Consider the following 13210-nt stretch of genomic DNA (forward strand, 5'->3'; position numbering starts at 1 on the left):
TGTAACATGTTTATTCCAATTAACTCTTTCAGGAAACCATTTTCTTCTATACATTTAAATACCTAGATGTTTCAAGCACCACATATTTCACACACTATAAAAGAACGTCTCCATATTTTCTCCATCACTTTAAATCTCACTGTTATTTAGAACCGTAGTAACTTTTGTGACTGGACATATCTGCAATGTCGCCACTATCTGCTGGGGAATCTTGTTCATAGAGTTTGTACGTACAAAGCTGTACTTGTGGGTTAGTAGCCTGTGTCTAACAATCATTTTCAATAATTGTGCTCAGGTCACCGATCGGTTGTTCATAGCTTAACAGGGGGTGTTTCTGGTACAGACTAAAACATGGATCCAGTGTATTTAGAGATTCCCCTAATCTGTAAATCCCCATCACTTACATATCCCAATCACTTAAACCCATCTCATCATTTGATACAAGAACTGCATATAAGGGGGTGAATCATCTTGATTATAACCGCCTCTTGTTTGGGACCGAGTATTTCTAACTCCTCCTCTTGTTGCTCAGCTGATCTTTTGGCTCTGGGGATAAGTGAAAGTCTCTGAAACCCAGCTGGAGTCTTGTTAGTGATGTGGGCATTCTATGAGTGAACTAATGGATCCATGCCTTACATAATATTGTACTCCCCTTCCAACCAGAAAGGTGCCAAGTGTAATGAGCACAATCAACAATGCTATTCTGACTCTTATCCCTAGGGGACCCCACAATTGGTTTGGCTTTGTTCTCATCATCTCTATTTTAAACCTGGTTGTGTCCGTTACAGAATTTAAATAATGAGTACAAAAACAACATAACAAATTGGACTCTTTTTACAGATGTAAAACAAAAAATAGGTATTCACATTAATGTACAATCTATAAAAATCTATAGACAATTTGTCTTTTGAGCTGTTTCTATCTTTATCTTATTTCTATTTATTGTTTTGTTCCAGCTCTGCCAAATCAGTCCTAACTCCCAATAATGTTCTGGAAGTTGCCAGTGAAGGGTGACAATGTGTGAGGTGGTGTCAATTTGCTCCTTTTTCTTTACCTTTAAACCGGAGCGCGTGTGAAGTTTGTTACAACCTTTCACGCTTCCGTCCACCGGGGATGAGCCCACTGTCTTTTGTGAACTTTCACCCTCACCCAATCACCTGGCCGAACAGGAGTCTCTTCTGGTGTCTCGTCTGGTATCTCTGTAGTTTTCCTAGCCTGTGTAGACAAAACTTGCATAATATTACTCAGAGTTCTGACATATTCATCCACTTCTATTTGTCTAATATCTAAAACTGGACCACTCCCTCCTTGGAGAAGGCCCGAGCTTCGGCATACCTCTTGTTGACTACATGTTATTATTTATTAACTACAACGTCACTGAAATCAACATCTCTGTATAATCATGACACTCCCTCCTTTGAGCATAAAATGCTCAATTAATATTGCAATGATTACCCTATTCTGTACAGGACATGTAAAACTCATAACGTTGCATTAAATAAATATAACTTCTCCGTGTACCCACAAGGGGTACAAAAATATCGTATGATTTATGGTTTTCTGATGGTATAAATGCATATTCACTATAAAAAAAAAATCAGCAATTAGCACTTCTAATAGTTTACTTGTTTCAATAATGGCTTTTGTAATGGTATTATGCGTCATCGTTGCTGCGAAAAACAATACCCCTGGTGTCGCTAATGCGTCTCAATAACTCTAGGATTAGAGGATTGGTTGACACTGCTGAACTAACATATGATAAAATAATATTTCTCCAAACTGGAGGGAAAATATGAACTATTCTCTCAGAGAGTGACCTGCATGAAGGGCTGGTGCCCCTCACTCAAATGAGATATTGCCTTACGCACAACACCACAAATCAGTAAAGTTACTCAAGAATAAATAAATAAAGACTGATTCTTGAAACTGTTAAAGCATCTGATCTGATTTTTACCCTTTCCTTGATATCTGCAGTTGAGCCTGGCCCTGCGTCTAGTCTCAACTTAGTTTGTTTTGGTGACATGTTCTCTAATTATTTATTAACCTATCAAAGATGAAGCACTAATCTTCTGACTAGCACCGTCGTTGCTGTTCGTCCGAACTTTAATTTTTTTTTTTTTTTGCTCAAAGTTTTATTATTTTTATAGATGTCTTTTTTTTTTTTTTAAGTTTAAGGTAAAATATTAATAAAGTTAATTAATATATAAAAAATATGCAAAATTAAAATATGAAATGTTAAAATAAAGTTGTACCGTGTATGGTTTTGACTTTGAAATATGAATTTGGTTCAAAATCACAATGTTATGGTGTTTCCGCTATTTGGGTAATAATTCTGTACTACCACCAGAGTGCGCTATTTTAAATTCCAGCTTAATCCACTAGGGAATAGCTGTTTCAAAACTGACTCGTTTTTGACAAAGGAGAACGGTTGTTTCCTCAAAAATATCTTTAAAATAGGAATTTACACTATGGTTAAACAACACAACACATAACCGCCAAAACACATTTGCAAAGAAGAATATTAACAATGTTATGGTGTTTCCGCTATTTGGGTAATAATTCTGTACTACCACCAGAGTGCGCTATTTTAAATTCCAGCTTAATCCACTAGGGAATAGCTGTTTCAAAACTGACTCGTTTTTGACAAAGGAGAACGGTTGTTTCCTCAAAAATATCTTTAAAATAGGAATTTACACTATGGTTAAACAACACAACACATAACCGCCAATACACATTTGCCAGCAGAAGTACTTCCAATAGTTCTAACTCTAACAAGAAGTATGATGTTCTTTAGAAGATGGAATGCCCAGCCTCAGTGTGTTAAAGCAAACAGAGTACTTCAATTAGCATTTCATGAAATGGTGACTGCCGTGGCTCACCGTGAACATGAGGTCAAGACAAAATGGCAACTGGTTTTCCAACCTTTGACCTGAAGAACAAAGGGATTTGAGAAAACACCTGGAGTTGAAATTGGTGAGGTGATATTTTGTCTAGTAAATTCAACACACAACACTGTAGTTTAAAATAACATTTCCATTTAGTTTACAATGATAAATGGGCCTCATACCCTTACGTCATAGCCCTCTACCCATGTACGTAAATTTTTTTGACTTTAAGAGCCAGTATGGTCATTTCTTCTGTTTAAACACGCTATTTATGGGACAAATAGGACGCTAAGCAAACACAATTAGAAGAATATCGTCTATCTAACGCACGAATGTCGCACTTCCTGCCGTAATCCACAACGCAATGTCTTGAAAAACAGAATGGTGTAACCACTGAGAGCTTCAAACTGCTCAGGCCTTTTCCTTGAAATAGGACTTTTTTAAAACAGCCTCACGCTGTTTGTTACACAAAACACTCACTCCAATAACCTTAGCTTCAAACTTTGGCTGTGTCTTTCCCTCAAGCAGTCCCGACTGCTTAATGGCCTAAAACCATTCACGTAAAACGTAAAACGCCAAAAAAGACACATATAGTGATTGGCCTCTAGCCGACATGTACTAACAGACAAACGAATAGCATGCAGGGTTAAATAGAAAAAAAGAAATTGAACTCACCCTGCCTGTAACAAAGCAACGCCACGTGGTAGACTACCAATATTTATCAATTTAGGCTTGTTTTAACTTAAATTGCACAGCTATTTTCAGGATCCGCTGGCCGCCGTCAAACACACAGAACTAACATTGTCCTACATTAACTATTGAAGAATTCGATATAACAGGTTTCTCCTTACCTAGTTGATTTGAGCTCTCTGTGTGCTGAACGGATGCCAGCGGGTCCAGCAAGCAGCCTGCTGTAGTCTCTCCCGGTTTTGCGAGATCCTGGGCTAGCTCGCCAATTGTTAAATATGTTCTTTATTCTCGCGTCCAGGAGAGAAGCTTTAAAATGAGACTAAATGGAGTCTCTGAAAAGATTCAAATGGGATACTTTAATTAAAAAAGGCGCGGTAGTGTTACAGACAGAATATTGTTCCGTCAGACAAACAGCTGTGGTCCGGTTCTCCTGAGCAAGAAAGACAGCGGATCTCTCCCCCGGCGCTGCTATATATATCCTCTGCTGGCTCCTCCCCGCCAGCCGGCTCACCTCGTCTCCAATGTCCGTTATTGCATTTAAACAGAGGATAGGTTCTTTTCACATTCAATATATGCTTAACACGCCGTTTCTCCTCATATTCTCTTTCATCACTTTTCATTTAACACATTCTAAACGCTGTAATCAATACTCTAAACAATACTTCTCGGCTCGTTTGGTTGCCGGTCATTCCGGATGTTGTCACATGCTACTCGTCTGTAAACAATAATGTATTCAAATAAACTGTACCTTCATTTAATATTCAGCATGGTAATATCTCGACATCTATCGTTGTAGTGTTAAATCAGTAGGTTTCGGTTTTCACCACACCAAGTCATTTCGCTCCTCAATTCACCTCTTTAGGAAATCGTATATTAGCCACATGCTACATGCTAACCGTAGATGAAGGATTTTCAGAATAAAAGCTTAACTGCTTGTGCACAAGAATTTCTGGTTTTTCACTATAAAAGAGCGTTTGAACTGACGGTATGTTTAAGCTACATTATACCATCAAAACATTGATTTTAATTTCTAACACTTGTCAGTTGAAAATGTATTTGTGTGCTTTTAAAATAGAAAACAGTGGATAAAATACAATTTCCCAGGCAGGTTACAGGCATGTGTCATTCATTGGTTTGTGGGTTACCATTTTGAAGCCTCAAGTTTGGCATTTAAGTGGTTGCTATAACAAATGCTAACGCTACAAAGCTAGCTTGTTAGGCTAAGCCACTGGCATCTGTAATTTACCTTAAAGAGCCTGTGACACGAGTTTCCCCCATCATCCAAACCCATCAATTTGAGTAAATATTGTCCCCTTGAAAACCGTTACTGAACTGATTTTGGATATTTGTACTTTGATAATGTGTGATGTCATTGCTTTCAGGATCCCAGCATCTGCATGTAAACGCACGATGGGGCACACAGCAGCAAGCTCAGACAGCGATGACAGTTTAATTTTGAACGTGTCTGAGAGCTCATATGAGGCTGAAGGATCGGTTTATGTTGTATCTGTTAGAAGTTTAGGAATTCGGTGCGTCAATATGTGGGCGATCATACGGTCATGTAGCCAGTGGTGGACTGGGACTAAAAATCATCCCGGGACTCTTTTAAACTGACGGTTCGGGATTACTAGTAGCCCAATATTTAATTGCACAACAGTTGTTGGGAGGCTGTCACAGGCTCTTTAACTGTGGTAGAAAAACGTAGAGGTGGCTGATGGAAATACTATTACCTAAAGAAATGAAAGTAGCAGTTAAAGTCATAAACTATAAGAAGTAGTTTTGTGGACTGCAAATTTGAAGCACTGAGTCTGGCCTTTTAACTTTTGCCATCTTTTGTTTTGGAGCCACAAACAACCATATTTCAATTAGAAATAGGAACTGGGAAGAAAGGCTAAGTTATCCCCAAATGCTAGCGCTACTTAGCCAGCTTGGTAAACCAGTAGCATCTGTAATCAAGTTTGACATTTTAGCAGAAATTACAATTTTCTATGAGAACATGGAGCTGGGAAGAAACGCTAGTTACCTGCAAACATTATAGCGCTCCTAGTTAGCTTTGTGAACCAGGTGCATAAGTAATTCAACTTTACTTTGGTACAATTTGTGATGCTATCAAAGTAGTAGCGAAGTTTAAGCGCTGAATGAATTTGACAAGAATTACATTTTTACCTGAGACCTGAGCAGAGGTGGGAAGTAGTTTTGGGGTACTTGTACTTTACTTGAGTATTTCCATTTTATGTTACATTGTACTTCTACCCCACTACATGTATTTAATACCTTTAGTTACTTTACAGATGTGGATGAATGATGTGAAATCTAATCAAATGTTAAATCAGACTTTAGTTCCACCTGGAGTAAATCCACAAGCTACCCTGCAGTATACAAAGTCATTCAAACTAGCTGCACCTTTACCAGCTTTGAGAACACTTTCATGATCAATCATTATAAAACATATCATATATATTATTCTGAAATGGACCAATCTGCACAATGACTACTTTTACTGTCTCTACTTTCACTATATTTTGATGAGAATACTTTTCTACTTTTACTTCAGGAACATTTTGAATGCAGGACTTTTATTGTAACAGGGTATTCCTACACTCTGGTACTTCTACTTTTACTCAAGTACAAGATCTGAGTACTTCTACTTTTACTCAAGTACAAGATCTGAGTACTTCTCCTTTTACTCAAGTACAAGATCTGAGTACTTCTACTTTTACTCAATTACAAGATCTGAGTACTTCTTCTTTTACTCAAGAACAAGATCTGAGTACTTCTAGTTTTACTCAAGTACAAGATCTGAGTACTTCTACTTTTACTCAAGATCTGAGTACTTCTCCTTTTACTCAAGTACAAGATCTGAGTACTTCTACTTTTACTCAATTACAAGATCTGAGTACTTCTACTTTTACTCAAGTACAAGATCTGAGTACTTCTACTTTTACTCAAGTACAAGATCTGAGTACTTTTACTCAAGAACAAGATCTGAGTACTTCTTCTTTTACTCAAGAACAAGATCTGAGTACTTCTAGTTTTACTCAAGTACAAGATCTGAGTACTTCTACTTTTACTCAAGTACAAGATCTGAGTACTTTTACTTTTACTCAAGTACAAGATCTGAGTACTTTTACTTTTACTCAAGTACAAGATCTGAGTACTTCTCCTTTTACTCAAGTACAAGATCTGAGTACTTCTACTTTTACTCAATTACAAGATCTGAGTACTTTTACTTTTACTCAAGTACAAGATCTGAGTACTTCTCCTTTTACTCAAGTACAAGATCTGAGTACTTCTACTTTTACTCAATTACAAGATCTGAGTACTTCTACTTTTACTCAAGTACAAGATCTGAGTACTTTTACTCAAGAACAAGATCTGAGTACTTCTTCTTTTACTCAAGAACAAGATCTGAGTACTTCTAGTTTTACTCAAGTACAAGATCTGAGTACTTCTACTTTTACTCAAGTACAAGATCTGAGTACTTTTACTTTTACTCAAGAACAAGATCTGAGTACTTCTACTTTTACTAAAGTCCAAATATCTGAGTACTTCTCCCACCTCTGGACCTGTGATATATTTGCCATGATATCACAGGTCAGTGTGTGTTTTTGGTTGATTCACCAAACTAGATGAATTCAGAAGTATAAATCAATATAACGAACACAAACCACCCACTACAGGCACACCGGCTGTGACTGAGTGGCTTTGAGCTGACGCCGGTGGTTTTATTGACCAAATGCAGGTTTGTTTGGAGCTTCCTGTCCCACTGCAGCGACAGGTTGGAGTTACGGTGCCATGAACTCAGTCTGCAGAAACTCCTCTGAGGACTTCTTCCATAAATAGCCAGACGGAGTGAAGTGAGGAGAGGGAGACGGCTTACTGTAGAAATGCCCTTCTGGGTTTCTGAAACAGCACTTATCTCCCCCTCCATCTCCCCCTCCATCTCCCCCCTTCACTTCCCCCTCTGTGTTTTAAAAAAAAATCTTTCTACCGAAGGAGTTTTAGACCTTGAAATTCTCCGTCTGCAATTTGTCTTTTTTATCCTGACTCATGCTTCCTAGACGTGTTTGACATTGAGTTAGTCTGATGATGATGATGATGATGATGATGATGATGATGATGATGATGTTGATGTCATAGTGTACGTTTCAGTGTCATTCAAATAGCAAATTGCAAATCATCAGACGAATACCGTTCCTTTGTTTAGATTTCCAACGAACTTGCAATCCCTAAAATGCTCTGGAAAAACGCCGTCTCATGAAGAACAAATAGATATTAAAGTAAAAAGAGAATCTAATATGTGTGCTATGAAAAAACAAGTAATGATGGAATAAAATCTGTACATGATGATTAAGACTGGACTCGGAAAATTGAAGACGAATTTGGTAGCAAACACCTTTTTTAATATTAGTTGAACTTTACATTTTTATATTTGTATGTGTTTTTTTTTTATATGTTTCTAGTTATCGTGCTTTTTATCATGTTTTTAATTATTGTTTTATTACTGTGCTCCCATTGTGTTATTTCATATTGTAGTTATTGCCTGTACAGCACTTTGGTCAACTGAAGGTTGGTTTAAATGTGCTATATAAATAAATAAAGATTAAGATTGAGATTTTCTTTTATAAGAAATTGTAAATATTATGATAATATATATATAAAAATATAAAAAATATGTGTTGTATGTACTATGTACTACAGAGCAATAAGACGGATGAATGGATACACATTTAAATAATGACTCAGAACGACTTCTGTGTCGCTTCACTCTATATATCAGTTATCTTAAATGTGTATGTTTTAGTCCCATTCAAATAAGACATTTCAAATCATCATACATTTCATATTTCTACATATTTATAATGACACACAGTCCTAATTTTTACTGCAGTATTTAATTATTTACTCTGTTTTATATAATTCTATATTACATACTTTCTTACTTCGCCCACGTTACGGCTCCCTTTTGTATTTAATTGCTCTATATGTTTTATCACCAAATCTGCGCTCTATTGCACATCTGCTGACTAACGTATTTAAATCCTTTGAATTATTAAGAATTCATTCATAGCGGTCCTTTGTTTGGACTGCTTACCATCCAACCGTATCTCATAAATCATATATTTAAAATTAAAATATTCTAAAAACATCACACTTTATCCCACATCCAGTTGATGAAGCTACTGTCTTTTCCTCAAACAAGGTTTCTTTATTCAGCGGCAGACATTTTGCAACTCAATCAATGAAGCCAGAAGGATCCGGTTAGCCAGAGTTTGAAACTAAGAGAGATCCACGCAGTGAATATGTGAAGGAGCTCTGGTTCTCAGTGTGAGGGATTCCTCTTCCTCCAGACGTTACATCTCCCCCTCCCTTCCCTTCTCCCATCATGCCCAAATAAAGTGTCCGAATTCCAAGTGTGTGCTTCTTCTTCTTCTGCTCTCCGTGAAATGTTTATATGACCCCCGCTTCGTGTGTGTGTGTGTGTGTGTGTGTGTGTGTGTGTGTGTGTGTGTGTGCGTGCGTGCGTGTGTGTGTGTGTGTGTGTGTGTGTGTGTGTATAATAGAGTTTACTTTCTGCACATTTTTGAATGCAGGATTATTTATTCCCAGAGGCTGTTTATGGTAATCTGCTGGATTTTAATAACCTCTTGATTTGTCTCCGAAACATTACAAATCATACAAATAAAATATAAGGCTTTTTACGAGGAGGATGATCAAGCAGCGGTTTATGAGGTCAGTTACGTTGTTCCTGTATTTGTTTGACTTGGTTATCTGGTTATTGGTGTGCTGAGATCATTGGGACTATAAAATACTGACGTCATGTGTCCAAGAATCAGGACAGGTTTTCTTGATTTCTCTTCAAACGTTTAACCTTTCAATTATCTTCGGAAAAGGCTTCTCCTGAATGCCAGGAGATCTGGTGGATTAACGCTAAATCTCTTTATCCGGTTTTGTCTTTGTTTGGGTTTGTTTGTATGTGAGCAGGATTAAAGGAAAACTAAAGGTGCCATTTCCAATAAACTTGACGAAAGGGTGTAGCGTTCCCCGAGGAAGAACCAAATCCATTTAGCAACGGATCAAAGTCATTTGGCGAGTTCACACGTTTCTTTTGAACTATTGAGAGAAACAGCATTTGTCTTTGCACTCTTTTACACCAAAGCAAGTTCTGTTCAAGTTTTGTTTTGGGGCTAGTGTCGATTGGTTAAACTTGCAAACGTCCGAAGAACACGTTTGCTTTTCTCTGAGTAAAGCTTGGTAGGCCTAAATCTACCTTCAAAACCCACCATGTGTCACAACAGCATGAGCACAAATCCTTACATAGCCTAACAAATAACACTTCAACTGGAGCTGCCTCTCGCTTGGGTTAAATGGATTCCTTGCGTCCCTCACTTGCGTCGTTTCCTTGCGACTAGTCCCTCCCACCAGGGAAGCATGGAGTGACGCAAAGGAAACCACGAGAAGCAGGGAAATTAGTTTTAAGAGCAATGGGATGTCGTTGTCACTACCCGATCTTCCGCCCTGCCCTATCTGCAGTGCGGATGTGCGAGATGGTCCGCCATATTGGACAACTCCGTACGGCAACCCAAGTAGGACACTTGACACAGTGGCTTTTGGCAAAGCACAAAAATAAAACTTGAGAGAGATGAGTCATTGTTATTACAACGTGACTTCACTATTATTTAACAACTCTATTTATTGGGTTCTTTTATTTGGGGTTAAGTACATTGTCAGAATAAGTGAAAAATTAATTTAACTTCTGTTGGACAGCTATATGCCATACATGTTTGCATACATTCACAGTAAATATGTATTCAGTATGAAAGCTGTCTAACAGAAGTTAAATTAATTTCTCATTTATTCTGAGAATGTACTGAACCCCAAATAACAGTGACAGTTGTTTCCTCGGAGCGTCACGGGAAGCGACGTTTGTGATGACGCCACACAGCTGGTCGTCCGACAGCAGCCAGATCAGTGCATGCGCTACATCGTCCAATCAGTGAGCGATACACAATAAGGGGGCGGGGCGAGTGTCTCAGGATTTCCCCGGAGGATGGTCTGGTGGTTCCTCGATTATCGCTCCACCGGCAAAAATAAGGCCACTGGGACGGTACTCAAGATGGCGCAGACAAATCAACTTCCGGTGATACCGAACCCGAGGAGCGAGGAAATTAAAAAATAAGAGAAGTGAGACGCACCCTCTGTCTTAACGGCATCATTGAATAGTGATGGGAATTACGGCTCTTTTTAAGGGAGCTGGATCTTATGGCTCCGTTCTTTTCCGAGAGTCGTTCAAAAGAGCCGGGTTTTTTCAAGGGGGCGGGGTTCATAGGTTTATCTGCAAAATAACCACCAGGATAATGATTGACTGTATTGCCAGAACTCTATCACAGAAAAATGTATAACTTGCTACATCTCTCAGCCAGCCAAACTACTACTCAAGCAGCACGCGTTATGCCATCATCTACGGAACATTTGCATTCAGGAAAGCAAGTTCCTTTGAAGGCGAGTGGATTTATGGCAAGTAGGGAACCAACGATAAAAAGAACGGCTCTCACCAAGTACGAGTCGGTTCCCTTCGTTCGTACCAAAGAGCCGTTCAAAAGAATCGGATCGTTTGCGAACGTCACATCACCATCATTGAACATTTCAATTACTTTCCGGGCATTTCGGTCTAATGGGACCTTTTATGAACTATACATGTCGTGCCTTCCTTCCTTCCTTATTTTCCTCTCAAGCCACTAGACGCCTTCAAACAGAAATTTTTAACTTGTTTCTTATCTTCACATTACTTACAGTTGAAGAGTTGCTTGGCCTCCGATGGTTTAGATGATGTTATGCGATGTGTTTGCTCAAAATAAAATAACAAACAACTTAGGTATTCTTTCTATCTTGATAAGGCTTATATACCTTAATAACTTAAAGGGTAATTGTACGATTAAAAACTGTTCCTGGACGGCGTCTTTCTAGCAGGTTGCTGCCCATCACTGTCACTTTAGAGGAGGCACCGTGGGAGTTGTAGTCTTTTATAGTGTTGACTACAGACGTCACAACTAGGTGGCCTTTCTTATAAAACAAAACAAAATACTGGCTCTGATAATACAGGTTTAATATCACTAGCCCTCATGTCTCCTATAAGTTACGTTCCCAAACAACTAAACCTAATTTTCCTGGTTTATGGACCGAATTGTAATATTGAGAATCGTGACAAAACAAAAAAGGGCCAAGTACAAAAAATAATGACGTTAGGTTTATCATGGTTTGTCCTAAAATAAGTATGTTTGTTCCATAAGGTACGTACGCAGTTTTAAATAAGTCAATGTTAGCTTTTCATCCGACACTTGATACAAACGGCCTTCTCCTGTGGTTTGACCATCCATCCACTCGGACCTCCATGTGTGGATGCACGCAGAATTTGATTGAAACATATTTGTGATCCGTAAAAAACAAACACAGCCCCGGATAAAACATCTCATAGACAATCCTGTTTGGTTGTAAGGTAAGATTCACCAGGCTGCTCAATTACCCAGCGATTAGCCCCTAAAAATGGGATTAGATATCATATATCTTTTTACAAACCAATTGACATAATTTATCAGATTAATCCATCATGCTACAGAATGCATGTGATGCTGTAGGATCATTGTAAATCAGGTCCTGGACTCCTGAAAACGTTTCCATATTTCTTGCACAACTTATAATGTATATGTTGTATTGTTCAGTGCGCTGGCATTTTAATTAGTACGGAGAAACATCACATTGTGAACATAGCGTTCAGCGGAGTCTCTCATGCAGACCATTGCTCTGCGTTAATTACTTTAAACTGTGTGTGTGTGTGTGTGCGTGTGTGTGTGTGTGTGTGTGTGTGTGCGTGCGTGCGTCCGTGCGTGTGTGTGTGTGTGTGTGTGTGTGTGTGTGTGTGTGTGTGTGTGTGTGTGTGTGTGTGTGTGTGAGGGTAAATCCTCCATTGAAGCCCTTTGCATAGTTGCTGGGTAACAGCGTGTGTCCAGTAATCTCGCATTTGCACACTTTCATAAATCCGTACCATGACTCAGCTCGATGCGTCACTCTTTCATTCATCCTCGGCCTTTCTAGAAGTATCCTCTCTACCAGGAAAATACACACTTTTTTTTGTGGGAATCTTCTTCATTCCGTGTTTTTTTTTGCTGGTCTAATCACTGGGTCTGTTTGCTTTGGAGAGAGGGAGGAGATAATTTGTCTTCCGGTAAAGGAAAACTCTTTCTATCTCTTTACTATCCTTTTTCCATGTGCTCCAATTCTCACTTTAACAATGTTGTCATCGTGGGAATAAACTGCTGTTTTCAATGTAAATCATTCATTTGCACTGTTGGTGATGTGATTACCAGTTCAGGTATTGTAATGGACGTTAATTCAATGTAATATAAAAGTAGAAACAAAGCAATAATTATGATAACTATTGAAAAATGACAAATTCAGAGGCATCAGGCGAAAATACTCAGTAGCCTAGTTTACAGTCAAACAAAAAATGATGAAAATGTAAAATGAGTAAAATAATAAGGATTGCCAAAGAAGAAAATGACAAATTAATGTTCAAAGGCTAACATAGCCAGTAACTGACATACCATCCAATGGTATACCCATTAATATTCAATATT

Source organism: Notothenia rossii (genome assembly GCF_949606895.1).
Source record: "Notothenia rossii genome assembly, chromosome: 8".
Classification (NCBI taxonomy): domain Eukaryota; kingdom Metazoa; phylum Chordata; class Actinopteri; order Perciformes; family Nototheniidae; genus Notothenia; species Notothenia rossii.